The sequence below is a fragment of the Phyllobates terribilis genome, unplaced genomic scaffold (genome assembly GCF_046119375.1).
Source record: "Phyllobates terribilis strain yellow unplaced genomic scaffold, ASM4611937v1 Scaffold_463__1_contigs__length_1437734, whole genome shotgun sequence".
Lineage (NCBI taxonomy): Eukaryota > Metazoa > Chordata > Amphibia > Anura > Dendrobatidae > Phyllobates > Phyllobates terribilis.
Genome location: NW_027363223.1, coordinates 159,481 through 176,684, shown reverse-complemented (window position 1 = coordinate 176,684; position 17,204 = coordinate 159,481). Strand labels below are relative to the sequence as shown.

General features: G+C 43.5%; 1 pseudogene; it reads left to right on the top strand.

Annotated features, from left to right (window-relative positions):
* Positions 1-733: 733 nt before the first annotated feature.
* The window catches only part of LOC141229232 (cingulin-like), a 32,019-nt pseudogene continuing 15,548 nt past the window's right edge, over positions 734-17,204 (top strand).

Sequence of the window (17,204 nt, the reverse complement as noted above, 5' to 3'; positions counted from 1 at the left end):
ATGCCCAATTTTACACCCTCCGCTATTAAGATGTTCATTAAGATTAATTAAGATTAAGATTTGCTCACTACATTTTTTGTTGAATTAAATTTTAAGCGGGAATATGTCTTTTCATCAGATAAAAGCTTCAAAATCTGCGTCCTATAAGTTTCAGTGTCTAAAACAACTGTAAATAAAGATATGATACCGAGGGGTCAGAGACTTAAAAAGATACCAACTAAAGCCTACAATGTGGATTTCATGAATGACTGGAACAGTATTTTGAATATTTGCTCCTTGAACCTCATGAAATTAATTATAAAATGTGAGAACATACAACTCCAGGTACAGCGCGTGCCTGGATATATCAAAGACACCTAATTATTTTGTTTTTGACAGAATTTTTTATTTACAGATCCAAGGTGTCTCAATGGGTGCTCGTTTCTCACCTTCTTTGGCAAATCTGACTATGTCATATTGGGAACATTGTTTTTTGTATTCAGACAGTAATCCTTATATACCTAATTTGTCCTGGTATGGTAGATTTATTGATGATATGACATTCATCTGGCAAGGAGATGAATCTGCCATTCCAGGATTTCTTACATTTTTGAATGACAATTCATTTAATTTGCGGTTTACTGTTTCTTATAGTTCAAACGTTTTGGTGTTCTTAGATTTGATTCTTACGGGCATTCCAGGTGAAATTGTATCCACTGCTATTCATCGCAAACCATCTGCAGGTAATTCCATCATGCATTTTTCTAGTAGTCAACCGCAGCATGTAGCTAAAGCCATACCAGTAGGTGAGTTCACAAGAATTGTCAGAAATCGCTCTCATCCCATAGTTTCTGAAAATGAAGTAATAATAACCTCAAAAAGATTAAAACAACGGGGTTATCCCCAATGGGTATTGGACAGGGGTAAAAAAATAATTTCTGACAAAAAACGGACTGATCTATTGTGTCCTAAAACAAAAGTAAAAAATGAGTTTTTGAAAAGTAAACCTGTCATCTCGCTGCAATATAGTGCACAATTTTCAGAAATAAAAAAATAGTTTACTAAACATTTATCAATACTTTTTGAAGATGAAATATTAGCATGCATTTTGATAAAAGGCTGTAATGTTGTGGCAGAAAAGGCATCTTCATTAGGTGACTCACTATCTCCAACATTTTTTCTGATCCACACATAAAAAAAGCACTTGGTTGCAGCAAAAAGGGCAGTTTAAATGTGGTTCAGTGAAATGTCGCATGTGTTCATACACACTGTGCAGTTCTGTTTGTCATGATTCTGATCATTCAAATGAATATAAAATCAAACAGTATATTAATTGTGATTCAGAGAACGTGGTATACAAAATGAATTGTACTATATGCGATACATTTTATATAGGTTGTACTACACGTAAATTAAAAACTAGGTTTAATGAACATTATAATGACATACTTAATTCAAATAACACCAGTAGAAATGTCTCTGCTATCGCAAAGCATTTTATTATTGAGCACAATCGTGACATGTCTTCTTTGCAAGTTTTAGGTATTGAAAAACTTTTTCCGCATGCAAGAGGTGGAGATATAAAGCGAAAACTATTGACAAAAGAAGCGTATTGGATATTTAATCTGGATTCAAGAAGCCCAAAGGGTTTTAATCTGAAGAGAGAAACCATGTATCGCTATTGACTGTTTTCATGCACCTGCTGCTTAATGTGGTAATTATGTCATGTGATTTGTTCCAACTGTTTTCATCGGCACATTTTTAGTATTTTAGAAAATCCTTTTCATTGTGTAGCTATGCAGTGATAAAGGACACAAGTGAGCGTTCGAAACGCGTCTTGCTCCCCTACCCTGTCTATGCAACCTTTGTAATTATTTGCAAGTTTTTAATGTACAAAAATTAAAGAAAGAATTATTTTACCAGACGCTGGAACAACTATTGCATTTTTTTTTTACTTGACAGATGTCCAGAAGACAGTCATTGGCACACTCCACAAGGTCCCAGAGTTCCCATTTTCATCTGGAAATCAAGGTCCCAGAGTCTGGAGGAAGAGTGGAGGCCACAATCCAAGCTGCTTGAGGTCTAGTGTGAAGCTTCCACAATCAGTGATGGTTTGGGGAGCCATGTCATCTGCTGGTGTAGGTCCACTGTGTTTTATCAAGACCAAAGTCAGCGCAGCCATCTACCAGGAAATTTTAGAGCACTTCATGCTTCCCTCTGCCGACAAGCTTTTTGGAGATGGAAATTTCATTCTCCAGCAGGACTTGGCACCTGTCCACACTGACAAAAGTACCAGTATCTGGTTTAAAAACAACAGTATCACTGTGCTTGATTGGCCAGCAAACTCGCCTGACCTTAACCTCATAGAAAATCTATGGGGTATTGTCAAGAGGAAGATGAGAGACACCAGACCGACAATGCAGACGAGCTGAAGGCTGCTATCAAAGCAACCTGGGCTTCCATAACACCTCAGCAGTGCCACAGGCTGATCGCCTCCATGCCACACCACATTGATGCAGTAATTGATTCCAAAGGAGCCCCGACCAAGTATTGAGTGCATTTACTGAACATACATTTCAGTAGGCCAACATTTCAGATTTTAACCCCTTTCTGACGTATGTGGTAATAGTTTTTCCTTGTGCCATGGGCCTATTGGGCCAAGGACGACTTGTAGCGTCCCGAGGGTTCGGCCGCTACAGGGGTATTGCTCCTCAACCAGAGGTGTGATATTCCACTCCCAGGTAAGAATGGAGTGTGGACCAGGGCTTAGTTAGCTGCATACACCACACACACCCCATTTCCGGGGGACAGCTCTACAGTGCTCCCATTTATATATATATGCAGGCACATCTGACTATTTCCCTGGCTGGAGTGGGGAGGGGGGAGGAAAACCCAGTGGTGTAGGAGCAGATAGGGGTTGGGTTCTGAGCATAGGTAGGAGCTCATTGGGTGCTGGTCACCTGAGCTCACACACAGAAGAGGAGGTATAAAAGGTGGGCACCATCTTAGTTCTGAGAGTAGTACAGTGGAGAGGTGACAGGGAGCAGAGGCTCTGTAGGAGCTCTGCTCAGAAGGCAGGCCTAGAGAAGAGGCCAGTGCCAGAGTGGAGGAGCGATGAAGGAACAGGAAAGAAGGAGAAGAGACAGAGAAGTAGAAAGGCTCCGAAACAAGAAGGCAGAAGGGACCCTAAGAACCCACGAGATAACGGGTGAAGGGTCAGGCAGAATAAGGGTACCGGATTCCCAAGTTGGTGGAGGTAAATTATCCCTCAGCCAAAGACCGGAGGTCGTGATCATTTATTGGTGCGACCCCCCGCCAAACCTGCTAGGAAGGCACCATATAGGATAGCGGGAAAAGGGGCCCACGTTTGCCCGCATAGATCCGCGGCAGCTGGACAGAAGTTTGGTCACTGGTGGGGCATGAGCCAGAGAAAGGACAGAAGGGAGTCCTGTGCCATACTCCTGAAATGCCTGAGGGTTGACCGACCCCCTCACCTGGTGGACGCAGCACGGCTTGGGCAGTCATTACCGGCGGAAGTGACTTGGATATCAACTGTGAGTAAAAGACCCTGGACTGCAACACGTTGTCTCTGTGTTTCTTACCGCGCCAGCACTAATGGCACTGGGACGCCCTGCACCACAACCCCCACCATCTACGCTCACTGCCCTGAGGCTACACTCCTCCCGTGGGGAGTTATACTATTCACTGCTGCACCCACAACACCAGCCTCAGCGGTCTGCCCTGCAGCGGCGGTTCACTCTGACCGCAATCCACGGGTGGCGTAGTCGGGCATTCATAACTATACTAATAGACTGCCACAGCATTTGGTCTGACCACCCTGAGCCACGGGACCGGGTTGCCACTACTACCCCCATCAGCACCATACACTAGAAGGCCCGGTTCTGAGTACCCCACGGCCCAGGGGGCGAGTCATACTATTACTTCATACTGTGATCGCGCCCACACACAAGCGGTGCCGGGGCGATTGGCACCGGGTGTCAGCTGATTGTCACAGCTGACACCCAGTGCTATGTGCAAGGAGTGGTTCCACACCGCTACCTAAACATTAAGCCCCGAAATGCTGAGATCGAAATCAATCACAGCATTCCGGTGGCAAGGGGAGGTAAGCCAATACTGAGCCAGGTGCTGGTGGTTGTCATGGTGACTTGGATGTCGTCATGACAACATCCGAGTCACCAGACACGTCACTGACAGTGTGGGAGAATTCTCTCACGCTCACCGCATGCGCAGGAGAATTCTCCCACGCTGTCACTGACGTGCATGAGGTGAGCTGAGTTCATTGGACATGAACTCGGCTCATCTGGATGCCGTCACAGCGAGACACTGAGGAGCGCAAGCATGCCTGCGCTTCTCAGTGTCTGCGGCATGGCAAGCTGGATGGCAGCTTTCTGCTGCGATCCAGCCTGTCATGTCAATGTAGCAGAGCTGAAGCCATCCTGGGAACCATGGAAAAGTAAGGATGAGGTTGGTTTATTATTTTACTTTTATTGCAGAAGATATTGGCTTCCGCTGGAATGGGAATGACGGTAAGTATGGTTTAATTTAGAACATTAAAGGAATGTGTCTTTATTTCAATTAAAGGACTTTATTCTGGGTGTTTGTGTTCTTTTTAACTTTGACTATGGGGTTAGTAATGGGGTGTCTTTTAGACGCCTCTCCATTACTAACCTGGGCTTGATGTCAGCTGGCATTATAAGCTGACATCATCCCTAGCCCTATTACCCCACTGCCACAGCTACACGGCAGTGGGAAGAGCGAGGCTAAGTGCCAGAATTGGCGCATCCTATGGATGCGCCATTTCTGGGGCGCCTGACGGCTGGTGTTTCTAGCCTGGGAGGGGGCCAATATTCATGGCACCCTTCCTGGGCTACTAATATCAGCCCCCTGGCTGTCTGCCTAGCCTTTGCTAGCTATTAAAATAGGGGGAACCCCACGTCATTTTTTTGGGGGTCCCCCATTTTAATAGCTAGTAAAGGCTAGGTATTCAGCTGGGGGCTGATATTAGTAGCCTGGGAAGCTCTGTGGGTATTACCCCCTTCCCCGGCTTCAAACATCTGCCCCAGCCATCTGCTTAACCTCCGCCAGAGACTAAAATTACGGGGAACCCCACGCCAATTTTTTTTTAATAAATCCTTTATTTTAACACTAAATGACAAGTACAGTAATCAACACTATCACTGTACTTCTTATATATGTGACTGACATGTTTCTATCTATCTAATCTATGTGTGATGCTCTATTCTTTCTGTTCTAAATTGTCGGGTACCGATGCTGAATTGCCGGACGGCTTTTTTAAAGAGAGTGTCTTCTGAGCAGTTTGTCAGCTTTTGGACACCTTTGAATGTGTTTTCTATGTGTTTTTGTTTGCCTGCCATTGGTTTTAACGGTGTTCGACGGTGTTCGACGAACAGTTCCACGAACATCCCGGTGTTCGATGAACCGACCCGAACCTGAACACTACAGGGGTGGCTCAACAAAAAGTAAAAAAAGTAAAAATTCCAAAAGTGTCAGAAAGTGGAAAAAAATAACAAACTGTAAAACTATTTTAAAAAAAATGAAAAAAATAATCCACAAAAATAAAAATATACTGTACCCATAAATAAACATTCTTATGAAAAAAATAAATAAATAAAAGTACACATATGTGGTATCACTGCGTCCGTAACGACCTGACCTATAAAACTGTCCTGCTAGTTAACCCCTTTAGTGAACACAGTAAAAAAAATACACAAAGCAAAAAATGTTGCTTTATCATCATACCGCCAAACAAAAAATGTAATAAAACGCGATCAAAAAGATGAAAGCAAATAAAAATGGTACCGCTGAAAATAACATCTTGTCCCGCAAAAAACAAGCCACCATACAGCTCCATCAGCCGAAAAATAAAAAAGTTATAGAGACAGAATTGTTTTTTTCTATAAAATTGTTTTTATTGTGTAAAAGCGCCAAAACATAAAAAAAATATAAATGTAGGATCGCTGTAAACATACTGACCCAAAGAATAAAGCTACCTTATCAATTTTACCACACGCGGAACGGCATAAAAAAAAACACAAAAAAAAACAATTCCGGAATTGTTGTTTTTTATTTATTCTGCCTTCCAAAAATTGGAATAGAAAGCGATAAGAAAATGTCACGTGCCCGAAACTGGTATCACTAAAAACGTCAACTGGTCCCTCAAAAAACAAGCCATCACATGACTCTGTCGGCCAAAATATGGAAAAATTATATCTCTCAAAATATGGTGTCTTTTAGTATGTGACAGCTGTCAATCATAAAAAACTATATGAATATGGTATCGCTGTAATCGCACTGAAGAATAAAGTTGTCTAATCAATTATACCGCACGAGGAACGGTGTAAAATAAAAACTTTAGGGTTGTGATAGGGTTAGGGTTAGGGTTGAGCTAGGGTTAGGGTTGGGCTGGGATTAGGGTGGGGCTAGGGTTAGGGTTGCGCTATGGTTAGATTTGGGCTAGGGATAAGGTTATGGTTGGGTTATGGTTAGGGTTTGGCTAGGGTTAGGGTTAGGCTAGGGTTAGGGTTGGGCTACGGTTATGGTGGGCTACTGTTAGGGTTGGTCTAGGGTTATGGTTGGAGTAGGGTTAGGTTGGGTTTGTGCTAGGGTTGGAGTTGTATTAGAGTTAAAGTTAGGGTTGTGTTGGGGTTGGGAGTTTTTTCAAAAGTAAAAAAAAAACAACAACGATATGGCGACTAGTGTTGAGTGTAAGTGCTCGCTACTTGAGTTTGCATCGGGTATAAACTAAGTATCGCGTGTGCTCGAGTCTCCGCCCCATATGTTTTGCAGCTGTTAGACAGCCAAAAAAGCCTTGCGGGTATTGCCTGCCATGCACGACGTTGTTCGAGACTCCGCGGCCGCATGTTTCACGGCTGTTAGGCAGCTGCGACACATGCAGGGATTGCCTATTTGTTATGCAATCCCTGCATGTGTCGCAACTGTCTAGTGGCCGTGACTCATGCAGCGGCGGCTCGAACACAGTTGTTCAGCATGCAGAATATACTCGGGCAGCACTCGAGCGTGCTCAGTGAAAGGGTTAACTGAGCACGCTCACTCAACACTACTCTGCTCTCTTTCCCAGGTCACACAAAATTCTCTGCCAATACCTACTGTGATTACAAGTGCCCGGAGGAGGACAAGAGCTGTAAGTCATTACATACACCACTTTGCAGTATTCGCTGATGCAGAATGGTGAATGTAATGACGTACTGCTATGCTTTACTCCCCTTGCACTCGTAATCACAGGTTGTGATGACGGTGAGATCCATGTGACCTGGTTAGACTCATCAATTTTACCAGATCTAATACAGAAAGCTTGGTCTAACCTTCTCTGGGACATCTTATCTTTTCCCTGTACAACGCTGCTTGCTTATGACTGGGCAGCATGATACAGGGGAAAAAGAGAAACGCCCTCAGAGAAGAATCTATGATACTCCCGTTTCTTAGTTGTAACGTTAATTAGTATATAAACTTTACAAGCTAACAGCTGTGCAAAGGAGATGAGGAATAAAGAAATATGTTTTATTCCGATTTTCAGCCACTTTATCATGATATAGCCAGTTCATCATCTAAAAAATGGTGAAACGTCTTCTTTAAATCAGAACTTGGGCTTTCATTTGTTGGAAAAAAAGAAAGTTACACTTGGCAACAAGATTGGTATTGTTAGCTTTCATAAATAAGTTGTAAAAATGAAATTTTTATAACAATTGTTTCACAAGTCTAATGAAAAATAACCCTTTAGTTTTTCTTGCCAAATCAATATTTTTAACTTTCTGCTTTTTATATGTTTTTGACAACAATAAAAAGAGTGCATTGAATAACATGCTTTTCAAGTGCAGCCTCAACAGTAATGCCCACAAGAAGCAAAGAAACTGGAATGCAATCAATCAGTAATGTTTTGTTTTTTAATTAGATAATTTTGTATCAAAAACAAAAGGGCAGTTAAGTATTCTTAACATACTTGAATGTAGTTGGAATTACAGAATATTCATTAGTGAAATTACTATAAAGAATTACAATGAATATCTTATAAGTTACAACATTTTCATTTTTACTTATTCTTTTTTTTATTATAACCTCACATCCAGCCTCACAACACACCAGAGAGAGAAATAACCATGATGAACCCTTTTACACATAAAATAAATAATATTTATTTTTAGATACATATAATCCTGCTAAAGTGAATGGGTCACAGAGAATCAGGCTATAAACATCCATAGCTCAGGATAAGGGATGAGCGGACCTGTTGAAATTTGGATCTTGGTACCCGACCCAAACTGTATTCCAAACTTCGGTTCGGGTACCAGAACTGTACCCAAACTTGAACCAGGACCCGAACCCCAATGAAAAACAATGGAGACCCGAACTTTGGGTCTGAGTAAGAAAAAAAACTCTCTCTACAGCGGACTTCCCCCGTGACTCCGAACATTGCAACAGACTTCTAGAGAAAGTCCATGTTCGGCGTTTAGCATTGGACTAACTGTCCGGTATAAATGCCGAACTTTTAAGTTCAGGTACACTCATCTCTACTCAAGATTACTTGATTTAATTTTAGTACACAGAATCTAGAGCAATCAAATAAAACTAAAAAGGACAAGTAACGGAAGCATTCTGTCTCTCAACAAGACTCCGGTGGGTAATCCTAGAACATCCAACAATGGTTGCCGAATGCTTTCAAATTTCTTAATTGCATTTCTCTTTCTATAGACTCCTATTTACAACCACATATTGTCCATTTTATTCCCCAATTGTTGGTGGTTGGACATCTAACCAATGTTTTTGTGCCTGATATAAAATATGTGATATACCTATAGCAATCGGAGATTCCAAGTCAACCCAATCCCTTAGATACCCCCCGATACACATATCCTGAGATGCGCCTAAAATCGGATTCCAAATATGCTTTTGTTTTAGGGACAGAGCATCTTTCCAAAATGGGCCTGAGTGTATTCCCAGAACATATTCATCAATTGTGCATTCTCCACTCCACACCTCATTCTTCACTCATTCTCATTCTGCACTTGAGTGAACCCCAATTTTATGGAGGAAGCTGGGTGTTCTATAAACCCTTTGAATAAAAAGATCTGTGAAAGCCTCTGTAATTTACATGGGGACAACCTGGGAATGAGCTCCAACAACTCCATCTACGGTTCTTCAGAAATTGGACCAATATCTGCTTCCCACTTAGATTTAAATCGGTATTCCTATCTCCAAGATCCTCTCCCAATATATAGTAGGTATAATAATAATATTAGCAAATACCTCCAATTAGAAATGTAGTATAGTTCTTCTGATTTGCTATGTCACCTACCCCATGGCAGGGAATTGCAGCAGCTTAGATATCCATGGTTATGGCTTATCATAAAGTGACAATTAGTAAGTTTTTTAGTTTTTGTAACCATGGTGTCACGGGTGTGTCAGAAGTGACAGACAGTCACCCTGCAGTTGGTTGCAGGATATCTCTACGTTTGCCTTTACAGACATTTTCTTAGACGCTGTCTCTAGGACCCAGCGGCTACCTTCCTCTGGCTATTTAACACCCTGCCTGGGTGTATAAATACCGGCTATGTATTCATTACTACTTGTGAAGGCTTAGCATGAGCAGTACTTCATGATCTCTGGAGCTTGAGAACGGGTGCGCATTTGTCTGGAGTTCGTCTAAAGCTAAGCAATTTCCCCCAGTTTGTCTACCTATGTTGTCTATAGTGTTTAATTGAGATCAACTAGTGCTCATTTCCTCCCTTCCCTAGCCTTAGCCATATGCCAGGGAAAGACAGGACAATGCACATGTGCAGCGACTGGTGAAGAGCCAATACAAGGGAAGACAGGGTGATGCTAGATCAACCTAAGAGGTCTCCACTTCCCCCCTTTCGCTAGAGTTTGGGCTTCCTTTCCCTCTTCCCTTTGTGATGCACTATTGTAGCACCCTGGGGGTTCAGTTGCTACATAGGTATTGCATCTCTCCCAGACGTGCGATGTCTCACTTTCAGTTAAGGATGGAGTGTGGACCAGGACCCCGATACCTGCATGCATTACACCACATGTCCGGGGGGCAGGGCGACCGATATGCTCCAAGTAGAGCACGACAGTCCCTGTCCCTGGCTGGAGTGGGGGGAGGGAATACCTAGTAAAAGGGGAACCCGGTAGTGCAGGAGTAGGGAGGAAGCAGTTCCTGGGTGCACCTAGAGGGAGGTATAAAAGGTGGGCACCATCTTAGTTCAAAGAGAAGTCGGTTCAGTCAGAGGGAAGATGTGACAGAGCAGGTCTCTGTTGAGCTCTGCTCCAGACGCGGGTCTAGCCTGTGAGGCCCAGTCAGCACTGAAGAGAGAGAGAGAGAGTTGGGGAGAAGAATGAAGAAGAGCGGAGGAGGTTCCAGGAACACAAAGGAGAGAAGGGACCCCAGGGGTGTGGACCGGCTGATAGCCACCATACGCCCGCATCTACCTGAGCAGTGGGGTCAGGCCAAGGGGGAGACGGGTCCCCGAAACTAGCGGAGGCGGGGAACTACCCTCAACTTGAAACCGGAGGCTGTGACATTTTATATGGTGCAACCCCTCGCTACACCCGCTAGGAAGGCACCACATAGGGTCAGGGAAACTGGCGCCGAAGTTTACCCAGAGAAGGCCTGAGGCAGCCGGACAGAAGCGTAGTCACTGGTGGGGTATGACAGGCCAGAGGAAGGACACGAGAAGGGGGTACTGCGAAGTGCTCCAAAATTATCTGAGAGTTGGCCGAGCCCCCTCACCTGGTGAACATGGTGCGACGCGGGAAGTTACAGCTGGCCGGAGTAACGTGGAGTAACGAACTGTGAGTAAAGATCCTGGACTGCATTACAGAGACTCTGAGTTATTATTCCCGCGCACCATCACCCCCATCATTCACCTACACTGCCCTGGGGCTACACTCTTCCCGTGGGGAGTTATACCATCCCTGTTATGTTCTGCTACCAGAGCAAAGGAAAGAGAGGAGATCTGTCCCTACGATAGAACTCAGCTGAATCCCTACGATGTAACAGGGAACCTGATCCTGCGATCAGACCTGCTAAAGTCCTAAGCTAGTCTGTACGGAGACCTATAGATGTGGGGAAGGAATCCCTACAAGTACTAAGGACTGGGAGGAAAATGGGACACCTCCTAACAGAAATAGTAGCAGACAGACGAACAAACAAAATATATAGAACATAGAGGTCCGAAGACCAAGCAAACTAACAGAGTTAGATACAGAGCACAGGCTAGCTAGAAAGTAGTTATACAATGAAGTCCAGCAAAGCCAGAAGGGCGGAGCAGGATTAAATAGGCCAACAAGGTCATGTGACCAGCAAAGGAAAAAACCTAAGAGCAAGGTTCTAACAGTACCCCCCCTTCTAAGAGGATCCTCCGGATCCCCTAGGACCAGGCTTATCAGGAAATCTCCTGTGAAACGCTCTGATAAGTCTGGACGCGGAAACATCATCTGACCTCACCCAAGAGTTATCCTCGGGTCCGAAACCTTTCCAGGCCACAAGATACTGCAAACTACCTCTATACCGTCTAGAGTTAAGGATGCGAGAAATTTCATATTCCCCATCCTCCACCACCGGAGGAACAGAGGCAGAGGCGTCACCATCTGACACAACAGCTTTTTTTAACAGAGAGACATGAAATACCGGATTAATTCTCCAGGAGGTAGGAACCTCCAACCTAACAGCAGATTGGTTGACAACCTGAAGCACCTTAAAGGGCCCTACAAACTTGGGACCCAATTTCTTAGAAGGAATCCTCAACCGCAGATTCCTAGAGGACAACCAAACCATGTCACCAACAGCGAACAAAACCTCCTGTCGTTTCTTATCAAAGTAGTCTTTAGATTTTCTGTTGGCCTCCTGAAGATTACCACGCACATCCGTCCAAACTCTCTCCAAATCACCGGAAAAAATCTCCTCCTCAGGCACGGCAGATCCCAACTTGGAGAACGACCCAAACGACGGATGTCTCCCAGAACAACAAAAAAAAGGCGAACAACCAGCAGAAGAAGATGTATGATTGTTCAGAGCAAATTCAGCAAGGGGCAGAAACTCAGACCACCCCTCTTGATTGTCTGCCACAAAACAACGCAAGAACTGCTCAACATCCTGGTTTTTCCTTTCTGTCTGGCCATTAGATTCAGGATGATATCCGGACGAGAACGACAAATGAACTCCCAACCTGTCACAAAAGGCACGCCAAAAACGAGCCACGAACTGAGGACCCCTATCAGAAACAATGTCAGTAGGAACGCCATGAAGTCTGACAATTTCCTTGACAAAGGCCTTAGCGAGAGTTTTAGCGCAGGGCAGTTTGACGAAGGGAACCAAGTGACACATCTTGCTAAATCGGTCCACGACCACCCAGATGACAGTAAAACCCTCAGAGGGGGGAAGGTCAGTTATAAAGTCCATAGCCAAATGTGTCCAAGGAGGACTGGGAACCTCCAAAGGACAAAGCAACCCCGCAGCAGGAGTATGTGAGGACTTAGATCTAGCACATATAGTACATTGACACACCCACTTAATGACTTCCTTCTGCCATCCAGGCCACCAAAAACTGCGACCCACCAGTCTCTTGGTCTCAGAGATTCCGGGATGACCTGCCAACCGAGATTCGTGACACTCAACAAACAAATCTCTCCTAAAGATCCCAGGCACAAACAACCTCCCATGAGGAGTGTTAGATGGGGCATTCTCCTGTGCTTTAAGAATCTCATCTTCCAAAACGGAGTCCAAAGCAGCTATCACAACACCTTCTTGTAAAATGTTCTCCTCTTTCTCAGCACCGACTATGGGAGAAAAACTGCGAGACAAGGCATCCGCCTTAACATTCTTAGTACCAGGGATGTAAGTAACGGAGAAATTAAACCGCGAGAAAAACAGTGCCCACCTAGCCTGACGGGCATTCAGGCGCTTGGCAGCATCAAGATATATCAGATTTTTATGATCCGTAAGAACCTGAACGGGAAATTCCGCACCTTCCAAGAAGTGGCGCCAGTGTTCAAATGCGAGTTTAATAGCCAATAATTCCCGATTACCAATATCGTAATTCAGTTCAGTCTCCGAAAATTTTTTTGAAAAAAAGGCACAGGGATGTAATCCATCCCCGTTATCCTGAGACAATACTGCGCCAACCCCCACAGAGGAAGCATCAACCTCAACCAAAAACGGCTTAGTCACATCAGGCTGCATAAGGATGTGAGCAGAGGTGAACCTCTCCTTGAGATACACAAAAGCTTCAATGGCCTCAGAAGACCACTGAACCGCATCAGCACCTTTCCTGGTGAGATCGGTCAGAGGTTTGACAATACTAGAAAATTTTTTATGAATTTTCTGTAATAATTGGCGAAACCTAAAAACCTCTGTATCGATTTCAAACCAATAGGCCTAGGCCATTCCTGTACAGCTTGAACTTTAACCGGGTCCATCTCAAAACCTTCGCTGGAGATAATGTAACCCAAAAAACTAATTCTCTGTACAGCGAACTCACATTTCTCCAGCTTAGCAAAAAGCGAATTGTCCATTAATAACTGTAATACCTCACGTACGCTCCGCCAATGAGACTCCAGATCCGGCGAATAAATCAAAATGTCATCCAAATACACAACCACATTTTTGCCGATCAAAGGTCTAAGGATGTCATTAATAAGATTCTGAAAAAATGCAGGAGCATTAGTAAGACCAAAAGGCATAACCAGATTCTCAAAATGACCCACAGGAGTGTTAAAAGCAGTCTTCCATTCATCACCCTCCTTCATGCGCAACAGATTGTATGCCCCCTTAAGGTCAATTTTAGAGAACCACTTGGCCCCCATTAACTGGTTAAACAGATCAGGAATCAATGGCAGTGGGTAAGGATTGCGTACAGTAATTTTGTTAATCTCACGAAAATCCAGACAAGGACGTAAACCGCCGTCCTTTTTTTTTACAAAAAAAAATCCAACCGCCACAGGAGACTTAGAGGGCCTAATGTGACCGGCGGCCAAACTTGTCTGTATGTATTCCTCCAAAGCCTTCCTCTCAGGAATAGTAAGGTTAAATAAACGACTTTTAGGAAGAGTCGCTCCAGGGACAAATTCAATAGAACAATCATAGTCTCTATGGGGAGGCAAAACCTGCGATTCCTTCTCAGAAAAAACTCTCCAAAAATCCTGAATAGGAACAGGCAATTCTCCCCTATCCAAAGCTGCAATACGCCCGTTACAACACTTGTCATAACATTTATGGCTCCAGGATTTAATTTCACTGGTAGACCAATCCAGTACAGGATTGTGAAATTTTAACCAGGGCAATCCCAATATTACTGGAGAAGGCAAGTTATTCAAACCTACCAAATCCAATTTCTCGTGGTGAACACCATTAATAGTGAGAGGAAATTCACAGACCTTGAGAGTAATATTCTTCAAAGGGGAACCATCCACCGAAACCACAGCAATAGGGGATGATAAAGGTTCGGGTTTTAAATTGAGTCTTTCCAAGAATCCCCCATCAATAACATTCAGAGTAGATCCACAATCAACAAACACCCGAAATTCCATTAATTTTTCCTGAGCAATCGTGGAAGCAGCTAAAAATACACCCTTGGAATTTAAACAGGCAATACGGGCATGACTGACCATTTTTTTTTCTTTCTTCATACGAAGCTCACAGCCTTTAATCAAATGACCAGATTTTCCGCAATAGAAACACAAGCCTTCAGAAAATCTACGGTCTTTTTCTTGAGAGCGAGGTGCCACCGATCCAATCTCCATCAGTTCACCACTGTTAGTACACACATTCTCATAACCAGAAACTGACATAGCAGAGGATTTGCTCTCATTAACCCTTGCACGCAGTCTCCTATCCACCCGTATAGCTAATTGCATAGCCTGTTGCAAATCTTCAGGTGTAGGATAAGCAATTAGCAGGTCTTTAACCCTTTCATTAAGCCCAGCAAGAAATAGACTTTTCAGAGCAGAATCGTTCCACCCTGTTTGAGTAGACCAACGACGGAAATGAGTACAATATTTTTCCACATTACCTGATCCCTGTTTCAAACGTCTCAACTCAGTCTCAGCTGATGCGACATGGTCAGGATCATCATATAATAGTCCCAAAGCAGAAAAAAAACTCTCCACTGATCTGAAGCATGTATCACTAGGTTGCAAAGAAAAGGCCCACTCCTGAGGCTCTTTGCGCAAAAGTGACATTATGAACCCTATGCGCTGGGATTCATCCCCAGAGGACTTGGGTCTCAAACGAAAATACAATAAGCAAGCATTTTTAAATGAAAAAAATTCTCGGTGTTCACCAAAAAATAAATCCGGCAAACATACCTTAGGCTCCAAGAAATGTGCTCCAGGACAGTTACTCACGTGCTGACGGAGCTCGGCCACCTCCAGAGAGAGTCCCTGCAGGCGATGAGCCAAATCCTGCACCGACACCATGATGGAACAGAAAAATCTTTCCTTAGAGAATTTGCAGGCTGGACTTACTGTTATGTTCTGCTACCAGAGCTAAGGAAAGAGAGGAGATCTGTCCCTACGATAGAACTCAGCTGAATCCCTACGATGTAACAGGGAACCTGATCCTGCGATCAGACCTGCTAAAGTCCTAAGCTAGTCTGTACGGAGACCTATAGATGTGGGGAAGGAATCCCTACAAGTACTAAGGACTGGGAGGAAAATGGGACACCTCCTAACAGAAATAGTAGCAGACAGACGAACAAACAAAATATATAGAACATAGAGGTCCGAAGACCAAGCAAACTAACAGAGTTAGATACAGAGCACAGGCTAGCTAGAAAGTAGTTATACAATGAAGTCCAGCAAAGCCAGAAGGGCGGAGCAGGATTAAATAGGCCAACAAGGTCATGTGACCAGCAAAGGAAAAAACCTAAGAGCAAGGTTCTAACAATCCCTGTGCTGCTCACAAACATCAGGCCCAGCGGTCTGCCCTGCAGCGGCGGTTCATCCTGACCGCAAACCACGGGTGACGTAGTCGGACATTTGAAAATAATGAAAACCATATCAATAGACTGCCACTGGTTTGACCACCCTGAGCCACGGGACCGGGTCATCGCCACGGTGACTACAACCCCCAGCATCCCACCAAAGGCCCGGTTCCGGGTTCCCCACGCGGCCCAGGGGGTGAATCACTATGTCTTTCCCACATCTTGCTTGACACATGGATACCTAAGATGTTCCCATGATCTGTACATGGGGTAAGCAACATAGTGAATCAGAAGAACTATACTACATTTAGAATTGGAGGAATTCGCTAATATTATTATTACAACTAATACATATTGAGGTAGGATCTTGGAGATGAGAATAAACCTTTAACTGTCAGAGGGTTCTCATCTATGCAAGGTCACAGAAGTTATTAATATTTAGTAGAAATTAAACCATGTGTGTGGTTCACAGGTAGGATCATATCTGGGATAAAGTGATTGTGTATTAGCATCCTTGTCATAGTTGACTGGGTCTAATATGTGTGCCTAAGTTGTAGGTATTTGTAAAAAGATGATAAGGCAAGTTAATCTCCTTCTGGAGTTTCTACACCCCATCTTCAAGCAGATAATCTATTATCTGGATTACTAAGGTTACTGTATTAATGGTTAGTGGCCACATTAGAAAAGTAAGTACATGCCAACAATGATTTTGCTACTGAGAGAAAAACATTTGATTTATTGTGATTTACACTAAATTGAACGCGCTGATTCCAAACATGAACTCCGAATTTTCCTGACACATTTAGATTTTAAGTTATACATGCAAAGGATATTCACTTATAATGTTAATGCATTATATATTGGAAATATTCCAACGTACATGCCCAGACCTCTCCGAACATTCTCATACAGGTCTATCGGCTGATGTCAGCACGGAGTATATAAGGCAAACTGGACAGAGCTCAATAAAGTGATCGGTTACAGGGCTATCAGTTTGGAAACTTAAGGCTGGAGTCATACTAGCGTATAAAAAATTGGTCCGATGCTGAAAAATTAGGACGAGTGTATGGTGGTATGTTATACATACTGCTGAATAAAAAGGGTTCAATAAAATATTATGCACCCCAAAAAAATGTTTTGTGTGTAAAAGCAGGAAAACATTAAAAATCTTATATTAATCTGGTATCGCTGTAATCGTACTGACCTACAGAATAAAGCCATCGTATCACTTATACCCAGGGCCGGCGC